Raw genomic sequence first — 14,115 nt, forward strand, 5'->3', positions numbered from 1 at the left:
CAAGAAAAAATTCTGTAACTATGTATGGTGACAGATGTGAAACAGATTTACTGTGGTGATCATTTTGCAATATATAAAAATATTTAATCATGCTGTAAACCTGAAACTAATATAAAGTTGTATGTCAATTACACTCAGTTTTTTAAAAGATAAAATATGTTGTAATACGCTTTATACTATTTTTCATATCCAAGAGAAACAATAGAATATCTAACAGAAGTAGAAACCACAGTAAATCAGTGTCATAAGAGTATTTATTAATGCAATCATAATATACAAATGTAATTATAGCATCCTCACAATTCAGATCCTTTCCCCAGGATCCATTAAATTTTCGTGCTACAGAAATACTGAATTTTACAATGTGCTCTAACTTTTCAGCAATTTTCCTTATTTTTACAATTACCTGGAAGAAAAGGAATTATTTCCTTGAGAACCCTACTGGAATTTGCTGGCATATCACACATTACCAAAAACGATACAAAAATAATAAGGCCTGCCACTGCCACACACCTAATGTCAACCTCAGTTCTTTAAACGTCCAAATCTACACCTAACAGAGCTCTCTACTCATTTCCTTACATGGGGCAAATCTATATGATCAGTTTACTCTATTTTTGCAATACAGATGGGTCCAGACTTACGATGGCTTGAACTCATGATTTTTAGACTTTATAATGGTGTGAAAGCAATACATACTCAGCAGAAAGTATACTTTGAATTTTTAATTTTAATCTTTTCCAGGCTAGCAATATGTGGGTACAATACTTTCTTGTGGTGCTGGGTGGTGGCAGTGACTTACAGGTCCCAGTCAGCCACTTGATCATGAGGATAAACAACTGATACGCTTATAACCACTGTTTTTTACTTTCACTACAGTAGTCAATAAATTATATGAGATATTCAACACTTTATTACAAAATGGATTTTACGTTAAATGTTTTTGCCCAACTGTAGGCTAATGTAAGTGCTGAGCATTGTTTAAGGTAGGCTACCTTAAGCCATAATGTCTGCTAGGTTAGGTACATTCAATGCATTTTCAACTTACAATATTTGCAACTTACAATGGGTTTGTTAGGACATAACCCTATCATAAATTGAGGAAAATCTATATAACTGACCAAAATAGTATACTCCATTCAATACCCTGATTTTTCTCCATTTATACATCTATTTTCCTCATTTGTAAAATTTTTCTAGAGTCATTTACCATGAGCTCACGTGGTTGCTCATCTACCACGTGAGCAACTTTCTTACATTACTATAATATTGGCCTATAATTCCTTGCTGTTTTAATGAAAGTACCTGAAATCTTTTGATAAGTATTAATTTTTAAATCTATATTGTACATAATTTATACATAAAATCAACATTCTTATTCAACAGGAATAACTTCTCTTTTTTTGTACTCCAAACTGTTACACCACAGCAAATAATAATATAATATACTACTGTGCATTTCCTAAAGGTTGAATATGACTTCATTATTTCTAAAACAAATCTTGGTATTGTAAATGGCCAAAATCACAATTTCCTACTTGGATCAAAATAGAAAAAAGATAATATTGCAAATATCATTTAATACAGAATTTATTCAGCAGTTTCTTTGATTTTAGGTAGATTCATCAAAACAATGTATCATTATAGCACAAAATAATGCCTTAGTGATCCACAACATAATTCCTCAATTTTTACTGCTTATCATTCCCCTGCATTTAAAAATGATGAACAGGAAGGCTCATATCTCAAACATTGGATCTCTATTACAGGAAAATACAGGAGCTATTTTTATAAAGTCCTTTAAGAAAAGAAATAATGCTGCAAAGCCTTACTATACTAAGCTCTAGGATTTTCTTGAAGAAGTCTTTTAGTACATCTGCTATAACATAAATACATATATACATTCCTGGAAACCTTGTATTCTGCAATGCTAAAAATAACAAGGGGGAGAAATGGGTCCAGGAGGGTAAAAGTAGGGTACACTGGGGCAGCCAATACCCCTGCAGCTCTGCAAACACAGAACTAAGAAAATCAGTGACTGAGACTGCCAGAGATAACCTCAACGTTCACTCCAGTTAGGCAGCTAAGAGCAGCTGAAATGCTACCTTAGAGCTTAATACAAGGTATTAAAAACAGGGAAGCAGAAATAAGGTCTTATGGGTTCTGGAAAGTTGGAGCTTTAAACCAGGAGGACTGCTAAAATGGACACAAAAGGAAATGCAAATTGCCACACAAGAAGAGTCCCTGCTAAACCAGGACAAAACCCCTCTGGTTACAACTTTTAATTAAAAACTCTGTGTGTGTATGTGGGGGGGTAGTATAAAATTCAACCCCCATTACTCAGTATCCCCTAAATTGGTATAAGCCAAAATCCATCCATGTTATACTGAAATTACCTCTTTACCAATAGTATATAAGCTAACTGATAATGTCAAGGTACCACATATGGCAAAAAAGGCTATACTCTGCTCAACTGAGAAAACATTCAAATACTTTAGCTTGTATCTATAAAAAGGAAGAGGAAGCTATTAAGATCAGGGTTAAAGGTCTGCAGTCATTGACAATAAAATCCTTCAGAATAATGCATTCAAATGTCTGTTAATGCTCCAATTCTGAAAGATAATTCGTCACCAAATCCTATTCTTAAACCTTCAAGTATATAATTTCGGGACATTTTTGGATATAGTATAATTTTTAGGAGAGAAACTAGGAAAAACAAAAACAGGTTATTTTAATAAATCTAGTAACCCTACAAAGTCTTCTCTGGAATTTGTATTTTTCATTTTCACTAAGATAGAGTTTTAAGGGGAAAATCTTGGGAATTTGGTGTTCTTAAATTTCTGAATCCAAAAGAAAACACAGAGAACAAAAATCCAAGAGCAAATTTACAACAAAAACCATGAAACAAAACTCCTCACCCAAACTCCAAGATGAGGAAAAACCAATAGCCCTTAACACTGGAGTAACCATATGTACCAGTGTAGAAGAAAGCAAAAGGATGCAAAAAGAGGGGTGTGACACATTTGAGAATAGGAAGAGCCCAAAATAGCTAATAGGTAGGTATTCAACGGAAAGTATGGAAGGCCAATTTGATGACAGTAGATGAAACAGGGCAGAGGAAGCTGCTGCCCAATCCAATAGCAAAGGGGCCTATTGTGAGACTGAAACAGGAACAATTTAGCTCCTATGAACCCTTGAAATTGACCAACTTTGGCTTCCTGGTAGAATAGAGCTCCACATGAGGGGAAACTGTTGGGAATGGAATCAAAATTCCACTGTAGGAAAGGCACAACAGGAGGAGACCGAAGTTTCAGTTAACATTTGGGTAGGGATAAAGAGACAGGAAAACTCAAAAAGCAATCACTATATTTTTAAACACTACACAAAACCAACAAAGTTAGTTAGAAAAGATACCCTGAAGTATACAACCTTCTAAAAATTCAGAAAAACTCATCTCAAAGAATGAGCAAAAATAAAGTACAGATCTCAAACCCCACACAAAATTATTATACTAAAACATACAACGAGTAAAATAACATCTCTCCAGGTAAAGAAAGCATATCAGAAAATTCTAACAAGCATAAGAGACTATATAAAAATTGTAACTTTTATTTCAAAAAAGACAAAAGACACTAAGGGAAAAAAAGAGAAAAATTTAAGGGAGGTGGGGTTATAGCTCAGTGGCAGAGCTGCGTGCTTAGCAAGCACGAGGTCCAGGGTTCAATCCTCAAGACCTCCATTAGAAAATAAAAAACCAAAAAACAAACAAAAGACATTAAGACAGTGATATTGCACATACATCGGAGTTAGAAAAACTCAGAAACGAAGAGACATAACTAACAAAATCATTAGAAATAAAAGAAAATTCTGGAAATAAAGACTAAACTGGGACATAAAAGTGAGTAACTAGATTAGATTATGCCTTTAAGATAAGCAGAAGGTAAAATGGGGGAAAGAATTTTAAGACACTAAAATGTAACAAACATTGAATGCAGACACAGTAGATCGAGGTGGAAACTAAAACAAGAACGAGGCAACAGAACGAGTATCAGAAAATTTTCCTCAAATAAAAGATCTGAAATTACATAATGAATACATTGTTTAACTAAACCTATCAACACAGAAAAACAAATATAAAGATAGAGTCTAAACTTAACAGAATTTAAAGAAAAAAATCCTTTGAAAAACAAGGCAAAAATCAATTTATTTTTAAAGGGAAAAATAAGAGCATCATCAAACTTTGACAGCAATGCTTTTTACACCAGAAGAAAATGGAATAACATTTAACCAAGAAGAGAAACTGGAAGCCAAGGATTTTACATGCAGCAAAACTGATTTTCAAGTATAAAACTTAGAACGCTGTTCCCATGAGTGCTTCACGTGGCATCTACCAGAAAATGAGCTTCAGACAAAAAAAATCAACTGCAGACAATAACCTGAGGACTCAGGATAAGCATTAAACATACCAAACATATATAGAATCTGTATAAGATAAATGAGGATTAAAAGATAGTATGTAATGACTACAGGCTCAGAATATATACATACACTGTAAGAGAAATCGGTAAGAGATAATGTTCACTTTAAAGACATTCTGAGACAGAAAAGTTGACAAAATTCATTTCCAGTTGATCAACATAAGAAATATCAAATGAAGTTCTTTAGGCATAAATTAAATAATACCAGATAGGATCCTAAATCTACAGTAAGGAATGAATACCAATAAGACAAATACATGAGTAAATACAAAAGATCTTTGTGTTCAATACTTTTTTTTTGTTTGCTTGTTTGTTTGGTTTGTTTTTTTTTTTTTTGGCAGGGGGAGGTGATTAGGTTTATTTATTTTTAGAGGAGGTACTGGGGATTGAACCCAGGACCTCATGAATGCTAAGCATAAGCTATACCCTCCCTGCTGTGTTCAATATTTCTACTGTGCACTTACTAGCTATCTTACACCTGCTACAATCTCTGTATCCTCATTATGATTTAGTAAATTATTCTGTAGTCTCATATACATGGAAACAGAGTAAGAGTACTCTTGTTTTGATTTACAATAAAGTTAAATTTGGTTTTGAAAGTTTTATCTAAACGTTACTTTAGAATTTAGTAATTTTATAAATAAAAGAAAACTTATAATTAAGAACAGATTGTTGGATTGAAAAAGAGAAGATTTGGTGATTTGTGATTTCAATCCATTGCTGCAAGTGATGAAAAGAAACTGACATAGAATTCTCTGACTCACAAAAGGGGGAAATTTATTCCAAAGAAACTAAATGAAACTGTATATTACAAATGAAACTATGATAAAGCTATTTCCCCTCTGGCTTCAAAAGTATTAAGTTGGCTTACTGTGTCTTATGCAATAGAACATATTCAAATAGAATTATGGTGCCAATTCAGTTGCACTGTCATTTGAGAACAATCATTCAGTTATTGTTGGTGGTGAATGTAAACTGGCGCAGCCACTATGGACAAAAGTATAATGGTTCTTTAAAAAACTAAAAACGGAGTTTTTCAGATATATGCACTCCTGGGCATATATCTGGAAAATACGAAAACTCTTAATTCGAAAAGATTCATACATGCATGCACCCCAGTGTTCACAGCAGCACTATTTACAATAGCCAAGACGTGGAAGCAACCTAAGTGTCCACTGACAGATGAATGGATAAAGATGTGAATGTTACTCAGCCATAAAAAAGAATGCAATAATGTCATTTGCAGCAACATGGATGGACCTGGAAATTATACTAAGTGAAGTAAGTCAGACAGAGAAAGACAAATGTCATATGACAGCATTTATATGTGGAATCTAAAAAAAAGGAATACAAATGAACTTATTTACAAACAGAAAACAGACTCGCGAACATAGAAAACAAACTTATGGTTACCAGAGAGAAAAGGGTTGGGGGAGGGATAAATTAGGAGCCTGGAATTAACACATACACACTACTATATATAAAATAGATAAGCAACAAGGTCCTACTGTATAGCACAGGGAACTCTATTCAGTATCTTATAATAATCTATAATAGAAAATAATCTAAAAAAATATATATAATATATATGTACATGCACAAACTGAATCACTCTGCTGTACACCTGAAACTAACACAACATTGTAAATCAACTATACTTCAATTAAAAAACTCAGTATTTCAGATCTTTAAAAGCCAAAAACAGTTACAAGCTTTCAAATTAAAATGACAAAACCCAATGAAGTATCTTAAAAAATTATAATGCATTGTTTGAAAAAGTGTATATGACATGGTCAACTTACAAACCCTTATACAGTAAATTGTGCTGAAAGTCTGTTGGATAAAAAGTCAATTAAAAAAACAAGCACTTCCACTTTCCAATGATAAATCACTGAATTAAAGACCTAGCTGCAAACACAGAAAATGAGTTAATATCTGGTCTGCAGAATTGGACTTTAGCCTTACTAATGTGGCTGGGACTTTCTGTTTTGACTATACTTATCTGATATCAGTATCAACAAATCATCAAAAATTTTCTTTACTGTGAATGCATGGTAACCAACACAATTTTTAAAAAAATATCTCAGTTTATCCTGGAACAACTTGTGCTGACATTTGTGATGTCTGTGCAAAAAAGCAATGGTTTATAATTACTGCCACCTTAGCACAAATCAAGGTGCTGACAGCCAAAAGTCACTGTATTTTTCACTGCCATGTACTTGCAGGGGGTGGGGGGAGCCAGTTCTACTTAAGAATGTCCTTGATGAAGCTTAAAATTAAGTAAATCTTAACCCTTAAATATGTGTTAACATTCTATGTAAGATGGGAAGTACCCATAAAGCACTTCTATTGCAAACTGCTTCCATAATTGTCTTGAGTAAAAGCATTTGAATGACTGTTGGAGTTGTAAGCTGAATGAGACCACTTTTTCAGATGGAAAACTATTTTTACTTGAAGTAGATTATTTTCTGAAAAGTGAACAAAGCAAGCCTGTCACTTCAGGAAAAACTGATACCTTTTGTTGCCAACAAAAAATCTGAGCTTTCAAGCAAAACTTGGGATTTTAGAAAACTTGGACAAAGCACTATGAGCTTGACAGCTTCATTGAGTTCAGTGGAGTTGTTCACAAATGTGATTTTTAAATGCTGACTAATTAAGTATGTCAATATGGACACATGTGGAAGATCTACATTATTTAGTGAACCAGTAGGTCCCAAATAATCAGTGTATGATGTTACAAAGTCATATACAGATAAAAGATCCATTCCAAATGCAAGACAGACCAATGAAAAGATCATAGCAGTGCTTTCAAATTCAATCGTAGAACAAGAACCTAAGATACTACACCATTTATCAAGTTTTGGTATAGTACCTGAAATTATCTAAAAAGCGTATTTCAATACTCCTTTTCTAAATACATGTGAGTATGATTTTCTTTATAGTCTTCAATGATAACAACTACCCTCTATGAAGCCATTAAAGAGATCCGTAAAACTGCAAATGTCATACTTCCCATTAATTTCCTTTTTGTTTTTAGAAAAATATTATTTGTATTAAAATGTAATGCGTTTAAAATTGTAATTATAAATGAATAGGTATTTTTTAAATTCCTCATTTTAATATCTAATGAGATATACTGACAGATATAACCCACATAAATAAGTGTTCTTTAGGATTTCCAATAATTTGTAAGAATGTAAAGGATTCTGAGTTCAAAAAGTTTAAGGACCACTTGCTCAAGAGGGACTACCAATGAATTCACAAGAGAAAAGTTAAAGTCCCTCCCAACAAATGGGAAAAAATTTTAACTGAAAGGGGGTATTGACAGGTGATAACCAAGGAGTATAACATTTCTTTGGGGGATGATATTGATGGTCTAAAATTGACTGCAGTAATGGCTGCACAACTCTGTGCATAGTACTAAAAGCTACTTGCTACATTTATACCTTAAATGGATGTATTTTACAGTATGTGAATTATATCTCAATAAAGAGAACACAAAAAAACTAACATACATCTATCATAATACAACAATGCCAATCTTAGTTATTTATCCAAACTTAAATATATGCCAATTCACGGATTCAAAACAGAAATGTTCATAGCAACTTCAGTCACCACAGCCAAAAAATGGAAATACTACAAATGGATTAACAAATTATACAACAGAATACTACCTGAGGTGCAGGGAAGGTGGGGGATAAATTACAGATACATGCAGGAACACAAATGAATCCAAAATTTTATGCTGAGTGGAGGAAGCATGACAAGTTGTATTCACATGTAACACCAGGAAAGATTTATATGCTCTATAATGATAGAAAGTAGATCCATGGTTGTCTAAGATAATGCTGTGACACTGTCTGCAAAAACTCTAACGGTACTCTTTGGTCATGAATGTGTAATTATGTTAAAATTCATGAAAACATATATTTAAATCAGTGTGTCTTATTGTGTTTAATTTAAAAAAAGTCAACATAGGAGATAAAGTGGAATTCTAAAAGATAACTATTTTACCAAAAAGAAGGCAGGAGAAGAACAGAATAACAAATAACAAATGGGATAAATACAGAATAAATAAGATGGGAGATTTTAAACTCAACCATATTATTACACTAAATGTAAAAAGACTAACTCTGCCAATTTAAATATAAATACACAGGGTGGAAAAAGGTATAGCATGTAAACGGTAAGCAAGAAAGCTGTGTGGCTATATCAATATTAGGCCAAGTAAACCTCAAGGCAAATAAAATTACTAGAGATAATGAGAGACATTTCACAGCAGTAACAAGAATAATTTACACCCAACAATCATAAATGTGTATGCACCTAACAATGGAGCTTCAAAATACATGTAGAAAAAACTGATAGAACTGAAAGACAAAGCAGACAAATTCACAATTAAGAGTTGAGTATTTAAAATAAGATACAGAAGACTAGAATATTATCAACCAACTTGATCTAACATATTTACAGAACTACACTAAACAATTGCAGAATATGCATATTTTTTTCAAGTACACATGTGCCATTCACCAAAATAGACTATATGTTACAAAATAACAAAAAACACCAAAGAAATGAAATCATAGAGTATATTCTTGGATCACAATCAAAAGGTATCTAAGGAATGCCCAAATATATGGAAATTAAATAACACATTTCTAAATAATTCATGGGTCAAATTAAATCACAAATAAGGTAATAAAAATATAATCAGAACGTGTGGGAAAGCAGTACTTCTAAATACCTACATTAGGAAAAAAAAAGTGCAGTACTGATGATCTCGGCAAGGGCCAGCATACTACAGTCCAGATGCTAGGTTTAGCACACTGTTTTTATATGGTCAGCAAGCCAAGAATAGTCTTTATATTTTTAAATGGTTGAAGGGGGAAATCAAAAGAATGGTAATATTTCATGATTCATGAAAATTACAGGAAATTCAAATGCCAGTCCAAAGTCACACTCTCATTTATGTACTATGTACGAAGGAAGAGTTGAGCAGCAGCTACAATGGAAACAATACAGTCCACAAAGCCTAAAATATTTCTTATCTGAAACATTTATAGATGAAGTTGACTGATTCCTGTTCTAAGCTCCCATTTCTATAAGTTAGAAAGGTAGAAGTAAATCAAACAGAAAGTAGAAGAAAAAAACTAAAAATAATAAGCAGAAATCAATTAAATAGATAATGGAAACAAAAAAAGAAAATGAACAAAGACAGATGTTGGTTCCTTCAAAGAGTAATGAAACTGATAAAGCTCTAGCAAGACAGAACAAAACAAAGATAAATCATAAATTATTCACATCAGGAATGAAAAGAGGAACATCATTATAGATCCTACATACATTACTAGGTCAACACAGAAATAAAACTTTTCACCAAATAATTTGATAACTTAGATGAACAAAGTCCTCGAAAAACACACATGACCAAAACCAAAACAGAAATAGAAAAACTAAACAACCCCAAATATATTAAAGAAATCAAATTTATATTAAAAGCTATCCCACAAGCAATTTCAATTATATTCCAGAAATCCCTCTCTAGAATTCACCAGAGATTTCTACTAATAATTTAAGGATGAGGTAATACTAAGCCAACACAAGCTCTCTGAGAAACAAGAAGCAGAGGAACAGTTCTTGACTTGTTTTATGATACCAGTATAATTCTAATCTCCAAATTTTAAAGTTTTCAGATCAAAATTACAGATCAAAACCCTTATGAACACAGATACAAAAAATCCTTAAAAACAAAAAAAAGCAGCAAATCATACAGCCATACACATTTGGTTTTCCATTAAAAAAAATTTAAGTTCTATTCCATATTAAAAGACTAAAAGAGGAAAATCTGAAGAACATCTCCATAGATGCAGAAAAGTCTTTGACAAAACTCAACAACATGATAAAAACTTACAGTAAACTAGGAACAGAAAGGAACTTCCTAAACTGATAAAAGATTATGGAAAATATTTAGCTAATATCATACCTAGTGTAAACAAACTCTTATGTCCTAAGATCAGCAACAAGACAAGGTGTTTGCTCTCTCACCACTTTTACTAATCAATGTATGAGAAGTCCTAATCAATGCAATAAGTGAAGAAAAAGAAATAAAAGGCCTAGCAATCAGAAAAGAAAAAGTAAAACTCTAGTTATCTGGTATATGATATGTATGTATAAAACCCCATGAAATCTTGTAGTACTAGGTCAATACTAAACAATAATATTTACATATATTAGCAACAAACAACTAGAAAGTAAAAACTTTAAATTGAAGACTCAATACTGTTAAGATGTCCATTCTCATTAAATGACCTACATATTTGATAACAATTTCTATGATCATTCCAGTAGGCTTTTTTTGAGAAACAGACAAGCTAATTCTATAATTTATATGTAAGTATAAAGGATCTAAAATAATAAAGCAAACTTGAAAAAAAAAGTTGAAATACTTACCTATCTTGTTTCAAGACTCACTACAAGGTGGGTGAGGTAATAGCTCAGTGGTAGAGTATGTGCCTACTAGCGAGCACAAGGTCCTGGGTTCAGTCCCCAATACCTTCCATTAAAAAAATAAACAAAACCTAATTGCTCATGTATACAAAAAAGTATATAGTGCTATATGTCAATTATATCTCAATAAAACTGGGGGGAAAAAAGACTCACAACAAAAACTGTAGTAATAAAGACAGTACAGTACAGATGTAACGATAGATCTATAAATCAATGGAAAAGAATAATTTCAGAAACAGACTGAAATATAGCCTTTGACTTTCAAGCAATTAATCTAATGTGGAAAGGAAAGTTTCTAACAGATGTTAACCAACTAGATATCCACAGGGGGGAAGGGGAAAGAGGAAGAACTTTTCCTTTATTCATTCATCTATGTATTTATTGTGGTCTCATGGGTTATTTCATTCTAGAAATGTAGAGGTTATAATCTGTTAATACCAAAGGTTTAGAATGAGACATTTCTTCAAGGAGCCTTTATTTCTTTTAGTGAAAGGTGGTATTTAGAAACTAAGATCTGGATGCTAAGTGCTCACAGTTCTGCAGATCAAGCAAGGAAATATATGAATGTATGCATGTATGCTAGTTGATGTGTGTGTGTGTGTGTGTGTGCAAGGAAATTATGAATGTATGCATGTATGCTAGTTGATTGTGTGTGCGTGTGTGTGTGTGTAAAAGGAGGGAGGGGAAAAAAAGGGAGAGAGAGAGAAAGGAAGAGAGAATATAAATATGACTGAATCTGAAAACCAGTTAGGTTTTCCTTCATTAAATTCAACTGGTTAGCCCAAACTTATTTTTTCATTCCATAATAAATGTAAATTACTTAGTTAATCTGGTTGTTAAATAACTTATCTACAAAGATACATGAACAAGTGGGATTTAACTCTGGAAGGAGGAAAATTTCCAAATAAAGCTATGAAATTTGGTAATACAAAGGTTAAAGAGTTAGAATAAAGTTTTCATCTAATCATGTTTTTCAAACTAAGCACAATCCACTAGTGGATCACAAAGTCAATTTATAGTATGAAAAAATCACCTTTAAAAGGGGAATAAGAAAACAACAGAATAGAAAAGAAAAATCAGAGCATATCAAGTATATTAAGGGAGAGTTTTATTTCATATATATGAATGTGGTATACAAGATGCTATTCCTTTTTGTGGATCATAGTTAAAAGACCTAAAAACACTGATTTAACATAACAGGTACTACTTTATTAGAATTATAACCATATGGAAACTGACAACCCTTAACTATGACAGCATAACAGTATTTAGTTATAAACAGAGAAAAAGACCATTTTGTTATGGGAAAATTCAACCACCTATTTAGAAAGGTACAGAGAGACTGTTGGTATAAAGGAAATATATTTTAACTGTGAGCTCTTCCTTCACTTCAAGTATATATCAGAAATCTCACTATGCTAAAAGCAGAAAGACTGCATATGAACAATTGCTGAGCACTCTTACTGACAATTACATAATTCTGTAATGAGAGAAGTGGTAAATCCTTGAATTATAAAATCAGAATTTGAAAGAGACCAGAGATTTCATTCACTGTTATGGTCTGAGTTGTGTACCCCAAAACTCCTATGTTGAAGCCTAACCTCAATCAGAAACCAAGAATGTAATCATATTTGGAGATACGGCCTTCAAAGAGGTAATTAAAGTTAAAAAGTGGGGACATTAGGGTGGGCCCTAATCCAAATATGACTGGTGTACTTGTAAGATGAGGAGATTACGACACAGATAACACAGGGCGATGATATAAGGACACAGCAAGAAGGTGGTCATCTGCAAGACAAGGAAAAAAGCCTCAGGAAAAAAATTAACCAGGCAACACCTTTGACTTTAGACCTCTAGCTGCCACAACTGTAAGAAAACAAATTTCTGTTGTTTAAACTACCCACTCTGTGATATTTCATTATGGCAGACTATTATATACCTACTAAACTAGTACACACCTCTTATATGAACAACATATGTTTAAATTACGTAAATACTCTCATGGCTAATTTATGCCAAGTTATGACTAGAATACAGATTAAAACTTATTAGCAACATAAAAATGGGTCAGTAGCCATTCAAACTAGAAATCATAATAGTAAAGAAGAGCAAAAAAGTTGGCTATAATGTAGAGACCAAGTTTCAAAAAGTCAGACTCATAAGACATAAGACAGACAATGTCAAAAACCTTAGAAGGAAAACAGCTCAAAAAAGAAAGCAAGGAAGTTTATCTAAAAAGTTAAATTCTAACCACATAAATTTAAAAGTCCAAAAGAAGAAAGAAAAGGTATACAAGAAACCAGAAGCAGTATAGGGAGTTACCTACTAACCTGGTTTTGAAAAGGACACTTGTGGAAATAAGTAATCTATCATCCAATCGGGAAACTAAAGACAGAGAAGGATGATATGTGCAAACAATATTAGGGGAAAAAGTTTCCTAGAAAGAGAATGTTTCAAGCTATGAGCTGATGATACAAGAAAATGATAAAGTTAGGAGCACAGGAAGACTCAATTCTTATTTATTTTCATTAAGAAAATTTTCAATCCTTACACAAGATAGGTGATGCTATAAAGACAGTATCTAGCTACTTTGAGATAGAATGATACAGAAAAAAGAGCACAGGTATCACAGTCAAATTGTACCTGGGTTTAAATCCCAGCACTGTCACTTACTGGAAAGGCAGTAGTGGAAAGAGGTTAAGAATGTAGGCTCTGAAACCAGAGTATCTGGGTTTCAATTCCAGTGTTGCTACTTAAAGTTAAGTAACCCTGCAAAGTTATCCCTGTGCTTCAGTTTCCTCATCTGTAATATGGAGATGATAGAACCTACTTCATATGGTTTGAAGAACTTACACAGGGCACATAGTAAATGCTCAATAATTTATTAACTATCATCATATTTGTTCTTCATTATTATTTTTATTTACCCTGGGCAAGTTATTTATTATAATTATTACTGCTGTTAGAATAATTATAATTAACATTATAATAATTATAATTAACACTGTATAAGTTGCAACTGTACAATTAACTAAGCCTCAGTTTTTCTATTCTATAAAATACCAGTTATAAGCATTAAGGAGATACTGGATATAAAGCACCTAACAGATATTCAATAAATATT

The 14,115-nt window shown here is 32.5% G+C and overlaps 1 protein-coding gene across 3 annotated transcripts in view; it reads right to left on the reverse strand.

The window, feature by feature from the left end:
* The window catches only part of CTDSPL2 (CTD small phosphatase like 2), a 68,250-nt gene that overhangs the window by 34,773 nt on the left and 19,362 nt on the right, over positions 1-14,115 (reverse strand). The window lies entirely within an intron of this gene.

Source organism: Camelus ferus, chromosome 6 (assembly GCF_009834535.1).
Source record: "Camelus ferus isolate YT-003-E chromosome 6, BCGSAC_Cfer_1.0, whole genome shotgun sequence".
NCBI lineage: Eukaryota > Metazoa > Chordata > Mammalia > Artiodactyla > Camelidae > Camelus > Camelus ferus.